Source organism: Ranitomeya variabilis, chromosome 3 (genome assembly GCF_051348905.1).
Source record: "Ranitomeya variabilis isolate aRanVar5 chromosome 3, aRanVar5.hap1, whole genome shotgun sequence".
Lineage (NCBI taxonomy): Eukaryota > Metazoa > Chordata > Amphibia > Anura > Dendrobatidae > Ranitomeya > Ranitomeya variabilis.
Genome location: NC_135234.1, coordinates 462,361,874 through 462,378,319, shown reverse-complemented (window position 1 = coordinate 462,378,319; position 16,446 = coordinate 462,361,874).

The window sequence follows — 16,446 nt, the reverse complement described above, 5'->3', positions numbered from 1 at the left end:
TGTCTTCAAGTTTTCTGGTGGTCTGAACAGGTTCCTACAGACTTGTGCAGTGTGCAAGTAGCCCATGTGTTTCTGGTTCTATAATTGTTCTCTTGTTCCTACAAGACTGGGGAGTCCACCACTCCTCTGTGGGTCATTTGCATTTAAGCTGTTCCATCCTGCATGTCCACATGTATATTTTTTTTCTCTCTGAACCCTGCTTATACAGGTACTATACAGATAATCAGGTTTTAAATACATCAGATAGGGATTGCATACATTAGTTAGGACTGCTCTATAAGGGTATACCTTGGCGATTTGGTGGAGCAGCTTAGTATACATTTTTTTGCAAAAAAACGTATCAACTAAATACCCTGTTTTCTTTACATCTTTTGACTAGCACTTGCTTATTACTGTGATTTTTTTACAACAGAGTATTTTTGACCTCACTGTGCTTTTTTGTGTCTTCAAGTTTTCTGGTGGTCTGAACAGGTTCCTACAGACTTGTGCAGTGTGCAAGTAGCCCATGTGTTTCTGGTTCTATAATTGTTCTCTTGTTCCTACAAGACTGGGGAGTCCACCACTCCTCTGTGGGTCATTTGCATTTAAGCTGTTCCATCCTGCATGTCCACATGTATATTTTTTTCTCTCTGAACCCTGCTTATACAGGTACTATACAGATAATCAGGTTTTAAATACATCAGATAGGGATTGCATACATTAGTTAGGACTGCTCTATAAGGGTATACCTTGGCGATTTGGTGGAGCAGCTTAGTATACATTTTTTTGCAAAAAAACGTATCAACTAAATTCCCTGTTTTCTTTACATCTTTTGACTAGCACTTGCTTATTACTGTGATTTTTTTACAACAGAGTATTTTTGACCTCACTGTGCTTTTTTGTGTCTTCATGTTTAAAGTAATATGTAGAGTCTCTTACTTCCTCGGTGCTCCGGCCACCGGCTACACGCCTCAGAAGGATGTTGCCACGGTCTTAAGGGCACGACTCCTTCTGGTTCTCTCGCCTCTGTGCTAAGATCTCGCTTCTCACTTCTCCGCAATATACTCCGCTTCATGTCCTTTCTAAGGAGCCTGCCACTATACCTCACTGGCACAGCTCCATAACGATCTGTCCTTTTCGCTAGGCCACTGTCAGGATCCCACCCCTGACAGGTCCTCTCCCGAACTCTCTCGGGCTGCTTTCTCCCTAACTTCCTATCCAACCCCCAGTTTTACCAGAGTGTGAGGAGTGGCCTAATAGATAGAACCACCCCCCTGGTGGCCGGAGTGTGGAGTGTAGTGTGTGTCTGTGATACCTGGTCAGGTGAACTCCTTTAGTGCAGTCAGACGTAACATCACTCCCCTTAGTGGCAGAGTGACATTACTGCAACGACCAGGACTCTGGGGCGCTGCACATCCATCACTCAGGAGCTTGTAAAATGGTTTGTTTCTTTCATGTGGAGGGGTGGAGCCGCATATTCATCGCTGTAATGAGCGGTACCACGTGACCGCTCACACAGGAAGAAGCTGCGGCACTGAGAGGAAGCATCGAGGGAGCCGGGTGAGTATTTGATTTCCAGCGGGCGGGCGCACAGGGGGTGGGAGGCGGGCGGTGACCGGGATCTTTATTTTAAACCCACAAAAAATAAAAAAACAATGATTTTTCATTCCTTCTCTCCAGCGAACTCTGCTGGGGGGAAGGAATGAATTCCGGCTTCAGCACCAGATGCAGGGGACAGCGCTTATCTCTAGCGCTGTCTCGTGCACGGTCCGTGTGGTACCCAGTCAGCACACGGGCGGCACACGGCTGCCGCACGTGTGCCACACTGATGTGCCACGTGAGCACACGGACACAGGGACACAGATAACTCCGGTACCGATTTTTCCGGTACCGGAATTATCTGGACGTGTGGGACAGGCCTAACACAAAAGTAATGAGTTTGGCTCTCTAGGGTAAGCCAGGATCACACATGCGAGAAATACGGCCGAGTCTCGCATGTTAATACCCGGCATTGCCGCTGTCACTCAGGAGCGGAGCGTGTGGCTGCATGTATTGCTATGCAGCTGCACGCTCCGCTCCTGAGTGACGGCGGTAATGCCGGGTATTAACATGGGAGACTCGGCCGTATTTCTCGCATGTGTGATCCCGGCCTTATGTGGATTCTCCAACCCCAAGGTACGGGTGGGCACACAGGCCACAGGTGTCACTGCAGTAGGCAACTGAGGCATGCGCGAAACAGGTAGCAGAGGTATGGGAAATTTCTGACAGGAAGGAGCCCCGAAACAGGTAGCCGAGGTCCTGGAAGCCACAAGTGCACAGGAGACGTCCAGGGAGCTGCAAGCAGACAAGTATCAGAAATTCTGAAACACCAGGAACATGTAGCAGAGATCCTGAAAGCCGCAAGCGTACAGGTGTCCTGGAAGCTGCAGGCGGATAGTTAGCAGAGGTCCTGGAAGACCTGGAACAGGCAGCAGAGGTCCTGGAAGCCACAAGCTAAAAGGAGACATCCTGCAGAACGCAGACAGATAGCAAAGATATTGGAAGCCGCAGGCAGGCCGGAGACATCCGTGAGACCACAGACAAGTAGCAGATGTATTGGAAGCCGCAGGAAGACAGGAAAAGTCCTGGAGACCACAAACAAGTAGCAGAAGACCTGGAATATGCAAATGGACTGGAGGCATCCTGGAATCCGTAGAAGATCCTGTAAAACCTGGAACAGGTAGCAGCAGTCCTGAAAGCTGAAAGGGGACATGAGATGTCTTGGAAGTCCAGATATGGACACATAGCAGAGATCATTGAAGACCAGGAACAGGTAGAAGGGCACTGGAAGCTGCTAGCAGAAAGGAGACATCTGGGAAACCGCAGACAGGTAGCAAAGATACTGCAAGCCGTAGACAGGTAGCAGACAGAACACCGGAGCAACTAGAAAGTGTTTATACCTACACAGTTGTGTATCTTGCTAGGCCTCATATAGGCAAAGGCCGATGAACACATGGGATCATGCTGGGCCATTTGTAAAGCATGACATGATGCCCAACAGAGTTCAGAAGACAGGGGTGAGAGGAGCAAAGCTCAAATCCGTAACAGAATGCAGGACTATACAGATGAAATATTCAACAATTTTACTAAAGCCTCCTTCGGACATCCATCTTCCACATACACATTCTATCCAAGTTTTCACGGATGGCACACATAACCAGTATAGTTAATATAGATGTTCACATGTACTTTTATTCACACTAAAAAGAAAAAAAATGGGACACATGTTCGTTTTTTATTCAGGTCATGGATCAAAATCACCCAAACAAGTCTATGTGTGTTAGGTGTCGAGTTCCCGCCGCTGCACAGGGGGAATCTCGAGCCATGTCCGCTGCGGTCTCCCATTCTCCTTTAGCCACAGTGGAACCTGCTCAGCAGAGACGTCGATCCCAGCGTCTGTCTCAAGCTGATACTGTGCGCTTGGTTACTACTGCCTTTCCAGGCTCAGCCTTTGTAGCCAGCACTGATCAGCGGCGAGCAGACGTTCCAGGGACAAAGTCCTGCTTTTCTCCTACTGAGCATGCCCACGGGTCGACCTCTCATTGGAGGTCAGGGGTCACATGCTCAGGTCCTGTAGCAGCTCCTATTGGACCACTAGGAAGGTCCTGGAGAGCTACAACTATAAAAGGTTCGCATGGCCGCTCGGCCATGCGCTAGTATAAACCTAAATGGTGTGTGTGAGCTTGTGTGTTTGTATCTGGTGAATGCTCCTTAATGTTCCCCTTCCCTCCGGTTGTTGCTTGGGCATCAGGGTGAGTGGAGCTAAGATACAGCACCAGTCAGTGGCTAAGCCTCCGCCACACACTAGGTCAACGTCAGTAGCGGCATACGCAAGCACGAAGCTGCGCGCACTCCGTGCGCTTTTGCTTTCCTTTAGCGGTTTGCAGTTGCATCCACATTAATTATTTGAGCACAATTCCTTTGTCAGAGTAGGGTGGGAATTCCCGCTTGAACCCAGCATCTGTCTCCGGGCGTCCTCAGGCGCGGGCTCAAAAGCCACTGAGTGACAGAGCGGGTTCAACCACCAGTGCAGTGGGGGTGAGCGTTAGGGATCCCACTAGCTCCTACTCTGCTGTGCCCTGTGTCAGCTAACAGGGTACAGCGTTCTATTGTGCTCCATGACTCTGTGAAGCAACAGGGTTTGCATCTGTTCACACGGGTGACATTAACCCGTGTGCACTTTGGTGTAATACCGCCATAGAGTGCCGCCATTACTCAGCAGCAGGTACCATCTCTGTACGGTGGACCCTGGGCTGCGAGCGCACCTTATTTCTGTACTTATATTTATTAGGTGTGGAGCGCCCCCACTGCCGCAGGGCCGAGAGGTACCCGGTACCGGGCCTCTGAGTCTCTGTTCTGGGGTTGTCACGGTGGCTAGACCCAGTCCGTGACCCTGCTGAGGGGCGTCCAATGAAAGGTGTGGATGGTGATGATGTTGTGGTGGTGCGGTGCAGGTCGCGGTAAATAACAAGGACACCAGGTTGCAGTCTCTTTACCTCTTTACTGAAGGCTTCAGGATCCTCAATCCGGAATACGGTTAACCGGGCTGCGTAAGTCCGGCCGGTCCGATGGCACCTCCAGGGTTCCCTTTGCAGGTGGAAATCTGTGCCTACCTTCTAGCGCTTGTGTGTTGTGGTCCTCCCCTGCTGTGCTTACGGGATAGTCCCCACAACTGTTGTGTCTGTTTCTGAAGTTCCCTTACAACTCGATTATGATGTTCTGCTTCGTCCCCCAGATGATATGGCTAGGACGCACCCGTATGACGGGTAGGCTCGGAGGTCTTCCGGGACCCTAGAGTCGCCCCTCTCCAAATGTTGCCCCCTATGTCTTCTTAGGTGATTTGAGTGAGACAGCCCGCCTATAACTGACTGTCCTGCCGTAGGTTTGAAGTAAGGCCTGGAGCTCAATACTTCCTCGGCGTTCCGGCCACCGGCTGCGCGCCTCAGTAGGATGTTGCCTCGTCTTACAGCACGACTCCTACTGGTTTCTCCTTGTTGCGTTGATCTCGTTTCTCACTCAGCACAATAAACCTCGCTTCTTGTCCTTTCTTGGGGTACCACCGCAACGGAGTGCAGGCGCGGTCCCGTAACGTTCTTTCTGTTCGCTAGGCCTCTGTCAGGATCCCACCCCTGACAGGGACCCCCCTGAATCTTCCCCTGCAACACCCTCTGCCACAGGATGTTGCCTGGTTCCAACCCAGTCAGCTTTCTGCCTAACTTCCTATCCAACCCCCAGTTTTACCAGATTGTGAGGAGTGGCCTAATAAATAGCACCCTTTGCTCCCCCTGGAGGCCAGACTGTGAAGTGTATTGGTGTCTGTGATACCTGGTCAGGTGGACTCTTTCAGTGCCATCAGATGTACCATAGCCCCCCTTAGCGGTGGAGCATCAGTACTGCAACGACCAGGACTCTGGGGAGCTGCAGGTGCGTTCCGCCAGTCCTATCAATGTGTTTCCACAAAATTCACGTTTTTAACATTAAAATGGATAGGGGAAGATTTTTTTTTTTTAATAAGAGAAAATCAATGATGAAATTTTGATGGTAAAAGCAGTCACAGTTATGAAACACTGATGAGAATCGGATCCAAAACACTGATCCGGACTGATGACATTCCGTTCTCTGATCATTTTTTGCGCATGAGAAAAATCACTGAGGCAAACTGAGAGGCAATAAGCTTGATATAACAGTCTCATTAGAGTCAACAAGTTCAAGCCTTTTATCAGTCTTACAAGACAACAGTCTCGGTAGAAAATTGGTGTAAACACTGTGTACTTGTGATACAATGTATATGGCCTGCTGGAACAGTTCACAGCAGATCCTCCTTTGCTCTAGAACAGTTGTAGTCTTCAGCACTTGTTTCTGAGTCTCTTAAAATGCAGTACAAAACACAGTTACATTTTTTGTCACAGCCCTCCTAACAGTCATCTCTGTGGGTCTTGTTTGGCATGCTCTTAGGTTGGCTGCTGAAAAAAAAACATCCACTTTGGCGCTATAGAAATAAAATTATTATTATTCCTGAAACATGGAGCTCCTTGCCACATTGCTAGAGATGGGCAGACGCATGGATGTTTGCTTCTGTCGGGTTTTTGACAAACTTGATAAAAAAGTTTGGTTCGGGTACCAGAACTGGTACCCAACTCGAACCCTGATCCCATTCAAATAAAAGGGAGGCCAAAACATCTGGAGATGACAGCATGGGAACCAGCAGCTCTAATCGGCAGTAACCTTACTGACGTTACTGCTGGTCACAGTGCGGTGGTTTCCATGCTGTCACACAGCATGTGAGCCAGCAGCTGTGACTAGCGGTAAAAAGGTTACCGCCGGTCAGGTGGCGGCTGATGACTACTACACATGGTCTCACTGATAGCGCCTGTGCATAGTAATAAAGATGTCAGTGTGATATATAATACCGACGTTACTGCTGGTCACAGTGCGGTGGTTTCCATGCTGTCACACAGCATGTGAGCCAGCAGCTGTGACTGGCGGTAAAAAAGTTACCACCGGTCAGGTGGCGGCTGATGACTACTACACATGGTCTCACTGATAGCGCCTGTGCATAGTAATAAAGATGTCAGTGTGATATATAATTAGTGCAGTGTGTCGTTTTCTGTTCTTGTATTTCTTGAATAAATGCATAAATAATGTTAGAAAGTAACAGATATGAGAGTGTTTGAGTTCCAAGTGGGCCTACATTGGTCACAATTGCAGAACTTATTGAATCTATGCCTCACTGAATTAAGGCCTTATAGAAAGCAAGCAGTGGGACAACTAACCTGTATATGTACTTGATATTTGTATCAAGTGCATACAATTAAATAAAGACAAAGTCTGAAGATCTTCTTGTGCCTACTTATGGGTTGCCTCTGTATGTGACACAGTATCAGCTATGTCTTCTGAATATATAAACTTTTACTCAAATCTAAAGTTTAAAATGGCTGTATTGTTTGCCCTTCTACATAGCAAGGTCCACCATATTTGCAGTAATAATTTTAGAGACCAAATCAAATGTTGCGTTGATTCTTGGAGATGAACACCTTGGGGATACCCTTAATTGAATCATGACAAAGCCTTTATATAAGTAATTACCAACAGGACAAGCCGAGGTGGAGTAATGTGTTAGATCAGAGAAAATAAATTATCTGGTAAAAGCAAACAAGCAGTTGACTGCATATGGATTGATGGACCTATATGTATGTATTGAGTTGCAGAGGTCATCACTTATTATGAATACTCTTAGTAAATGCACTTTTTAACCAATTATACTGTCCACAGCTTGCAGACTTCAGGCACTTGCCCGAAGAAGATGTATTATAAGAGTTGATCTTATTAGTGTGTCTGTGTCTAGCTGTGTGTTCAAGCCATTTACCTTCATGAAATAGATGAAGACATTGCAGAGATAATATTATACTTGTATTTAGCAATACTTTACATATTAGAATAGTTACTGGATTTTATGACTTAATATTATTGTTACTTAAGACGCTGGAGAACGTTGCAATATGTTTAATCTGTGAACAAAGCATGTTATTTGATTTTTTTTTATCATAGCTTGTCAATAAGAACATGAATAGAAGGTCAAAGACAAAAGGATCCTGCATTGTGGAACACTTCTTACAGATAGAAGTTAACTTTTTACATTAGTAATAATGGTTTAGAGATATATTCTCCTTATTAGTTATCCAATAAATGTGCTTTGCATTAACAAAAAAAGTTTCAGTGTAAACAAAGCTTAAGGTCTTGTGGACTCGGTCAGGTTACAGCTCTACTTTGCATGAAGCATTAAAGGGGCTTCTTTGGAGATTTATGGATTATGTTGTACGACGTGCCAAATATATAGCAATGCTGTTAGGCCGGCGTTATACTAGAGAGTTTTACGGACGTATGAGAGGCGCAAAAACTACGCATTGCACACGGACCAATGATTCTCTATGGGCATCTCCTATCTGCCGTATATTTCGCAGCCGTATTTTACGTGCATAGAAAATCACAGCATGCTGCGTTTGTCAGTGTATTGCGCAAAAAATCCACCAGTGAAAGTCTATGGGGGCGAGATAAATACGGATTCCACATGGACCATCAGTGTGACTTGCAAGAAAGACGCACCGGTGTTCTATAGAAAAGCTGGCAATTCAGTGCAGTGTACAGTAAAATCACACTGACAGGATAGAATAGAACAGATGAAATACAGTTAAGTCCATATATATTTGGACAGAGACAGCATTTTTCTAATTTTGGTTATAGACGTTACCACAATGAATTTTAAACAAAACAATTCAAATGCATTTGAAGTTCAGACTTTCAGCTTTTATTTGAGCGTACCCACATTAAAATTGGATGAAGGGTTTAGGAGTTTCAGCTCCTTAACATGTGCCACCCTGTTTTTAAAGGGACCGAAAGTAATTGGACAGATTCAATAATTTTAATAAAATGTTCATTTCTAGTACTTGGTTGAAAACCCTATGTTGGCAATGATTGCCTGAAGTCTTGAACTCATGGACATCACCAGACTCTGTGTTTCCTCCTTTTTGATGCTCTGCCAGGCCTTCACTGTGGTGGTTTTCAGTTGCTGTTTGTTTGTGGGCCTTTCTGTCTGAAGTTTAGTCTTTAACAAGTGAAATGCATGCTCAATTGGGTTGAGATCAGGTGACTGTCTTGGCCATTCAAGAATATTCCACTTCTTTGCTTTAATAAACTCCTTGGTTGCTTTGGCTTTATGATTTGGGTCATTGTCCATCTGTAGTATGAAACGACGACTAATCAGTTTGGCTGCATTTGGCTGGATCTGAGCACACAGTATGGCTCTGAATACCTCAGAATTCATTCAGCTGCTTCTGTCCTGTGTCACATCATCAATAAACACTAGTGACCCAGGTAAAACTGGCAGCTATGCATGCCCAAGCCATCACACTGCCTCCGCCGTGTTTTACAGATGATGTGGTATGCTTTGGATCATGAGCTCTACCACACGCCTTCGCCATACTTTTCTCTTTCCATCATTCTGGTAGAGGTTGATCTTGGTTTCATCTGTCCAAAGAATGTCATTCCAGAACTGTGCTGGCTTTTTTAGATGTTTTTTTTAGCAAAGTCCAGTCTAGCCTTTTTATTCTTGATGATTATGAGTGGCTTGCACAGTGCAGTGAACCCTCTGTATTTACTTTTATGCAGTCTTCTCTTTATGGTAGATTGGGATATTGATACGCCGACCTCCTGGAGAGTGTTGTTCACTTGGTTGGCTGTTGTGAAGGGGTTTCTCTTCACCATGGAGATTATTCTGCGATCATCCACCACTGTTGTCTTCCGTGGGCGCCCAGGTCTTTTTGCATTGATGAGTTCACCAGTGCTTTCTTTCTTTCTCAGGATGTACCAAACTGTAGATTTTGCCACTCCTAATATTTTAGCAATTTCTCGGATGGGTTTTTCTGTTTTCGCAGCTTAAGGATGGCTTGCTTCACCTGCATGAAGAGCTCCTTTGACCGCATGTTTACTTCACAGCAAAACCTCCCAAATGCAAGCACCACACCTCAAATCAACTCCAGGCCTTTTATCTGCTTAATTGAGAATGACATAACGAAGGGATTGCCCACACCTGTCCATGAAATGGCCTTGGAGTCAATTGTCCAATTACTTTTGGTCCCTTTAAAAACAGGGTGTCACATGTTAAGGAGCTGAAACTCCTAAACCCTTCATCCAATTTTAATGTGGATACCCTCAAATGAAAGCTGAAAGTCTGAACTTCAACTGCATCTGAATTGTTTTGTTTAAAATTCATTGTGGTAATGTCTATAACCAAAATTAGAAAAATGTTGTCTCTGTCCAAATATATATGGACTTAACTGTAAATGTCTACACATAGTATAGGTGTATATATATATACAGTATATATCTATATATATAATTGTCTAAGGGTTTTTCTGTCTGTCTGTCTGTCCTGGAAATCCCGCATCTCTGATTGGTCGAGGCATGGCGACGATGATGTCATAAAGGTTGCCTCGACCAATCAGCGACGGACACAGTCTGCCGTGAATTCGCCTCGACCAATCAGCGACGGGCACAGTATTGACGTAGATGTCATAATGGTTGCCATGGCGACGATGATGTCATAAAGGTTGCCTTGACCAATCAGCGACGGGCACAGTCTGCCGCGAATTCTGGAATCATCATTGTCCATATACTACGGTGACATGCATATTCTAGAATACCCGATGCGTTAGAATCGGGCCACAATCTAGTATATATATATATATATATATATGTCAGTGAGACACATATATATATATATTTATATTTAATACAGAGCTAGATAGCATAAAAGCCGGTAATTCAATTGCTGGTTTATCAAACCCGACAGGATATGAGCCATGGTTTACATACAGTAAACCATTTCATATCCCATTTTTTTTGCATATTCCTCACTAATAATGTTAGTAGAGTGTGTGTGCAAAATTTGGGGGCTCTGTTAAAATAAAGGGTTAAATCGCGGAAAAACTGGCGTGGGCTCCCACGCAATTTTCTCCGCCAGAGTGGGAAAGCCAGTGACTGAAGGCAGATATTAATAGCCTAGAGAGGGACCATGGATATTGGCCCCCCTTGGCTAAAAACATCTGCCCCCAGCCACCCCAGAAAAGGCACATCTGTAAGATGCGCCTATTCTGGCACTTAGCCTCTCTCTTCCCACTCCCGAGTAGCGGTGGGATATGGGGTAATAAAGGGTTAATGTCACCTTGCTATTGTAAGGTAACATTAAGCCTGGTTAATAATGGAGAGGTGTCAATTAGACAACTATCCATTATTAATCCAATAATATTAAAGGGTTAATAATACACACACACACACATTATGAATAAAGTATTTTATTGAAATAAATACACACATGGGGTTGTAAAATCTTTATTGTACACTTAATCCACTTGAAGACCCTCGTTCTGTAAAAGAAAAAAAAAGATAAAGGCAACAATATCCCATACCTTTCCGGCGCTCAGTCACGTCCCACAATGTAAATCCTTCTGAAGGGGTTAAATAATTTGGGGTAAATCAAACTTAGCTCACAGAAGGTTCCCCAAAAGAGAATTTACAAAATACCATAAAATTTAACCTTTATTTAAAGCAATTATTAAAACCATATGTGTGCACTTGCAAACCCATCACCAAATAGAAAACAAGCGTACTACAGGAAAGGCCAGGACAGTGCCAAGCCCTACACTCACTGGATGCACCCTACCTGCCTGCGGAGGTTGGCACCCTATAGCCTGCGCTGTGGCGCCTCCGCTCCTCGTCGGCTCTCCCTAATATCCCCATTTATACCGTGCTGGGATAGGGGACAGAGATGTTCATACACTCAGTGCATAAATAAGGATAACTAGAGTCAATAAAGATAAATCAGTAAACTATCTAGCTAAAACTAATGTTCTAAACTAACTTGGTAAGCTGTGTCCCTAATTTCTCATAGTAGAGCTCTAGCCTTGTTCTTCCTGATCATTTAGAGGCTAAAGTAGGCAAAAGTGCTCCAGTGTTTCTTTGTCAGAATCTAGGACTAGGTGCATATATCATTTCGGTTGGTTTTGCACATACTGGGGATAATTCTTAGGGTGTTGTCCTATTAATAGAAAAAGGTACCTGCTGTGATATCCAATCATACCTCACGTTGCCATACAATGTTTAAATATCATGCCGCAATACAAGCACATTAGTAAATACTTAGAGCAACCACCATTGCGCCATTGGTGGATGTAACAATAGTATATTTACAACCCCAGTGTAAGCCAAACCATTAATCCATATTACTCAGTATGTCCTATATCAAAAATATATCCCCTTGGACTCTCAATCCATATTACTCAGTATGTCCTATATCAAAAATATATCCCCTTGGACTCAACGCGTTTCTCCTCTTCCAATTCTAAGAGGTTCATCAGGAGTACAACCAAATATCAAAGGGTTACTTAGCTTATTCATGTTTTCAACATATCAGCGATGTGAACAGCTGCACCACTGGGCCGATCCCTTATCCATGTAGCGCTTACAGACAAGTGCCAAAGGCGGTGCGTTTTATGGACTCTCAATTATCGCTACACTCGTATCACCTGGGTAGTTTGAGTGCAGTGAGTCATCTATACTTCCGGTGTTTCCCAAGATTCTTGGCAGCCCTGACGTATGTGTCATATGATGAAGGGAATTCAGAAAGAGAATGCGCAGGCGCCACATAGGCCTATCTTACCACGATATATGCCGGTAAATGATCTGCGCATGCACGGGCTAACCAGTGGCCACTCACGCGCCGTTCGATGTGGAGATGCCAGCGAATCAGATGCGCCACCTGTATAGACCAATTAGGATGTGCGCCGACACTCAATCCGCGCACGCGCTGAGGACACAACAGCCTCGCGTGCGCCATCAGGCCCATGCTGCTGGGTTGAGTCCCACCGGTTAGTGCATGCGTAGTCTGTCAAAATGACAGCAATCACCTGCGCAGCCGCAGTGACGCGCAACCTGTATAGACCGACACGAAGGTCAGACGTGCCGATGCTCAATCTAGGACATACTGAGTAATATGGATTAATGGTTTGGCTTACACTGGGGTTGTAAATATACTGTCATGGTCAGGACATGGTTAATGTCCTATCAGGGTTAATTTTGCTAGCCTCTTTCCCAAAATGGGAGGGGTATTTATACTCGCTCCTAACCTGGTTTCTGTCAGCTATAGATTCTGTTTGTCTGTATGAGTGACTCCTGGAGTGTGTGCCCGGCTTGCATAGAGTTGTCTTGCTTTCCGTGCTTTACTCTGTTTGTGTTCCTGGCTACTGAACTCTGGCTTTGCTTCTGACGATCCACTGTCTCTCCGTTTTGGTATCTCGTAATCTCCTGGCTTCGACCTCTGCTTGTTTGATTATTTTTTAGTGCTTGTCCCTTCTCTGTTTCCCCGGCGTCTGGCTCCGCCCCTTTCCTCCTCCCACTCTGTCACATGGTCTAAGGTCCTGTTCATTACCTGTACACTCTGTTTCATGTCAAAGGTCCCATGGGTTCTGGTTTGTAACTTGGCGTTTTGCTCAGCTGCTGTGTGCAGCTTCCCCTGCAGCATTGATACCCGGGCATCATGACATTATAGCTGACCAGTCTTTTTCCCTGGTGGGAGGGGTGTTGGTATGTCATGGATCCTGTACAGGCTCTCACGGGGCAGATTAATGAGCTCTCCCAGTTGCTGCAGAAGCTGTCTGTGGAACAGCAAGCCCTGGTCCACTCGCACCAGCAGGTGCAGAGAGATGTGGCAGGTGTTTACAGATGTCTGCTTCCTTGCGGTCCCGGGAGGGGGGCACCACTGATGTATTCTTAGTGGACCCCGAACCACCTGTAAAGTTACCCGATACTTTTTCTGGGGATAAAAAGTTGTTCAGGGTCTTTAGGGAGGGATGCAGGTTGTTTTTTGAGTTGCGTCCCCAGGCCTCGGGAAATGAAAGACAGAGGGTAGGGGTAGTTATGTCTTTATTAAGGAGGTCCCCACAGGCATGGGCTTTCTCTCTCTCTCCCTCTGCTCCTGAACGCATGTCTGTGAACCTGTTTTTTGAGTCCCCGGGGCTCATTTATGATGAACATTATAGAGTGCCTTTGGCAGAGGATATGGTAATGAGTTTGACACAAGGGAAGCACTCCGCTGAATGGTTCTGCTCAGAGTTTAGATGCTGGGCAACTGAAATTTCTTGGAATGATGCAGCCCTTAGGGGGTTGTTCCGCATGGGTCTGTCTGACCGTCTGAAGGACGCTCTGGCACTTCATCCTCCTCCTAATACCCTGGAGGACGCCATGACTCAGGCAGTTTGAATGGACCGGAGACTCCGTGCTAGAGGAGTGATGCAGCAAGAGACTTCCTTGTTTTCCAAATTGCGTGACGCTGCACCTGTATCTGAGCCCATGGAGATTGGGTCAGTTTCAGTTATGGAGAAAGAGAGGAGGCGCGGGGAGACAATCAATTGTGCTTTTATTGTGGAGCCTCTGGACATTGGAAAAGGAACTGTCCATCCTGCCCTTCTTCTGTGAAACCGTCTGAGAAACGACTGAGTCTGGGCAACAATCGAGGAGGTTGTCCAGACTCCCAGGTACATGTTTTCTCACTTGCCAAAATTGTGTTTCAAGTGGAATTGGAACTTGCTGGCGGTCCTGTGGTGACCACCGCCTTTGTTGACTGTGGTTCTTCTATTAAATTGATTGATGCCCAAGTTGTGACTCGTAATAAGATAGGGACAGTCAGGCTGAAAGACCCTGTTAAAGTTGTGGCTGTTGATTCATCCCCTCTTACCCGGGATGGAATTTGTTTCAGGACTGATGTTTTCTCTCTGAAAGTCGGTTCCACTCACGTGGAAAAATTAAATTGCTTTGTAATGAATAATCTACCTGCAGGACTGGTACTGGGAATGCCCTGGCTGCAACGCCACAATCCTGTCATTGATTGGGTGACAGGGGAGATCTCTCAATGGAGATGTAAGGGTAATGGTCCGTGTTGTAACCTGGGACCTCTTGTTAACCCGATTAAGTCTGTATCTGTGTCGTCTGTCGGTCTGGAGGGTATTCCGGAGTATCTGAAAGACTTCGAAGACGTGTTTTCCGAAAGTGAGGCTGAGGCGCTTAAACCACCACATCGACCCGGTGATTGTGCAATTGATTTAATCCCGGGAGCCAAATTACCCAAGGCTCGTCTGTACAATTGGTCTGGGCCTGAGCGCCAATCTATGAAAGAGTACATCACAGAGAGTCTCCGCAAGGGGCATATTCGGCCCTCTGTCTCTCCCGTTGCTGCGGGGTTTTTCTTTGTCAAGAAAAAAGATGGTGGTTTGCGACCGTGTCTCGACTTTTGAGAACTAAATAAGATTACTGTAAAAAACACATATCCTCTTCCTCTGATTCATGTAATCAACTCACTGGGGCCAAGTGGTTTTCCAAGCCTGACTTACGAGGGGCTTATAACCTGATAAGGATCCGAAAGGGGGATGAATGGAAAACAGCATTTCTGACGACCGAGGGCTTGTTTGAAAATTTGGTCATGCCCTTCGGTCTCACCAACGCTCCTGCTGTTTTCCAGAGTTTCATTAATGTTGTTTTTTCTGACCTGATTGGGCGTTATGTTGTCATTTACCTGGATGACATCTTGATATACTCTGAGGACAGTCAGTCACACTTACACCATCTTCATTCAGTTCTTGTGAGACTCAGGGAGAACCATTTATATGCTAAGCTGGAGAAGTGCTCGTTCTTTATGCAAGAACTGTCTTTTCTGGGATTAATTGTATCTGGGGAGGGATTCCGCATGGATCCTGGGAAGGTTCAGGCCATTTCTGATTGGGTGCAACCTCAGGACCTGAAGGGGTTGCAATGATTTCTGGGCTTCGCTAACTATTATAGGAAGTTCATTAAAGGGTTTTCGCAGGTAGTGAAACCCTTGACGGACCTCACACTCAAAGGGGCAGATGTAAAAAATTGGTCCGTGGCCGCAAAAAATTTCTTTCTGACACTGAAGAAATGTTTCACTTCAGCACCCGTGTTGATACAACCCGATCCATCGAGACCTTTTATCGTGGAGGTCGACGCTTCGGAGGTGGGGGTGGGAGCAGTGTTGTCTCAGGGCCCAACCACCCTTACTAATCTTAAACCCTGTGCCTTTTTCTCTAAAAAATTCTCTTCGGCCGAGAGAAATTATGATGTCGGCAACAGAGAATTGTTAGCAATTAAATTGGCCTTCGAAGAATGGAGGCATTTTCTGGAGGGGGCTGTTCATCCCGTTACAGTCATCACTGATCATAAAAATTTGGCCTATATCGAGTCCGCTAAGAGATTGACCCCCAGACAGGCTCGGTGGGCACTTTTTTTTTCTCGGTTTCGTTTTACCATTACGTTCCGACCAGGGTCTAAAAATGTAAAGGCGGATGCCTTATCCCAAAGTTTTGACTCTGTGTCCCCTCCAGAACCTCCTTCCTCCATTCTTCAACCTGGAGTGGTTGTGGCTGACGTCTCATCTGAGTTACAGAGGGAGATTTTGGATGCACAAGCTCCCAGGAATAAACCCCAAGGTAAACTGTTTGTACCCGATCATTTCCGTCTCACACTTCTGCAAGAATTTCATGACTCTGTGTTGAGGGCACACCCTGGGATTGCAGTTTCCCGGGGGGCAGTAGCTAGGAACTTTTGGTGGCCTTCTATGGATTCTGATATTAAAAAGTTTGTGAATTTTTGTGGGGTGTGTGCTCGTCCTAAGAGCTCTCTGGTCCGGCCGGCCGGGGAATTGGTACCTTTGCCAATTCCGGATAAACCATGGACACACCTGTACATGGATTTTATCACTAATCTTCCATCTTCCAAGGGCAACTCTGTAGTTTGGGTTGTGGTTGATAGGTTTTCGAAACAAGCCCATTTTGTGCCGTTACCTGGGTTACCTTCTGCTGAAAC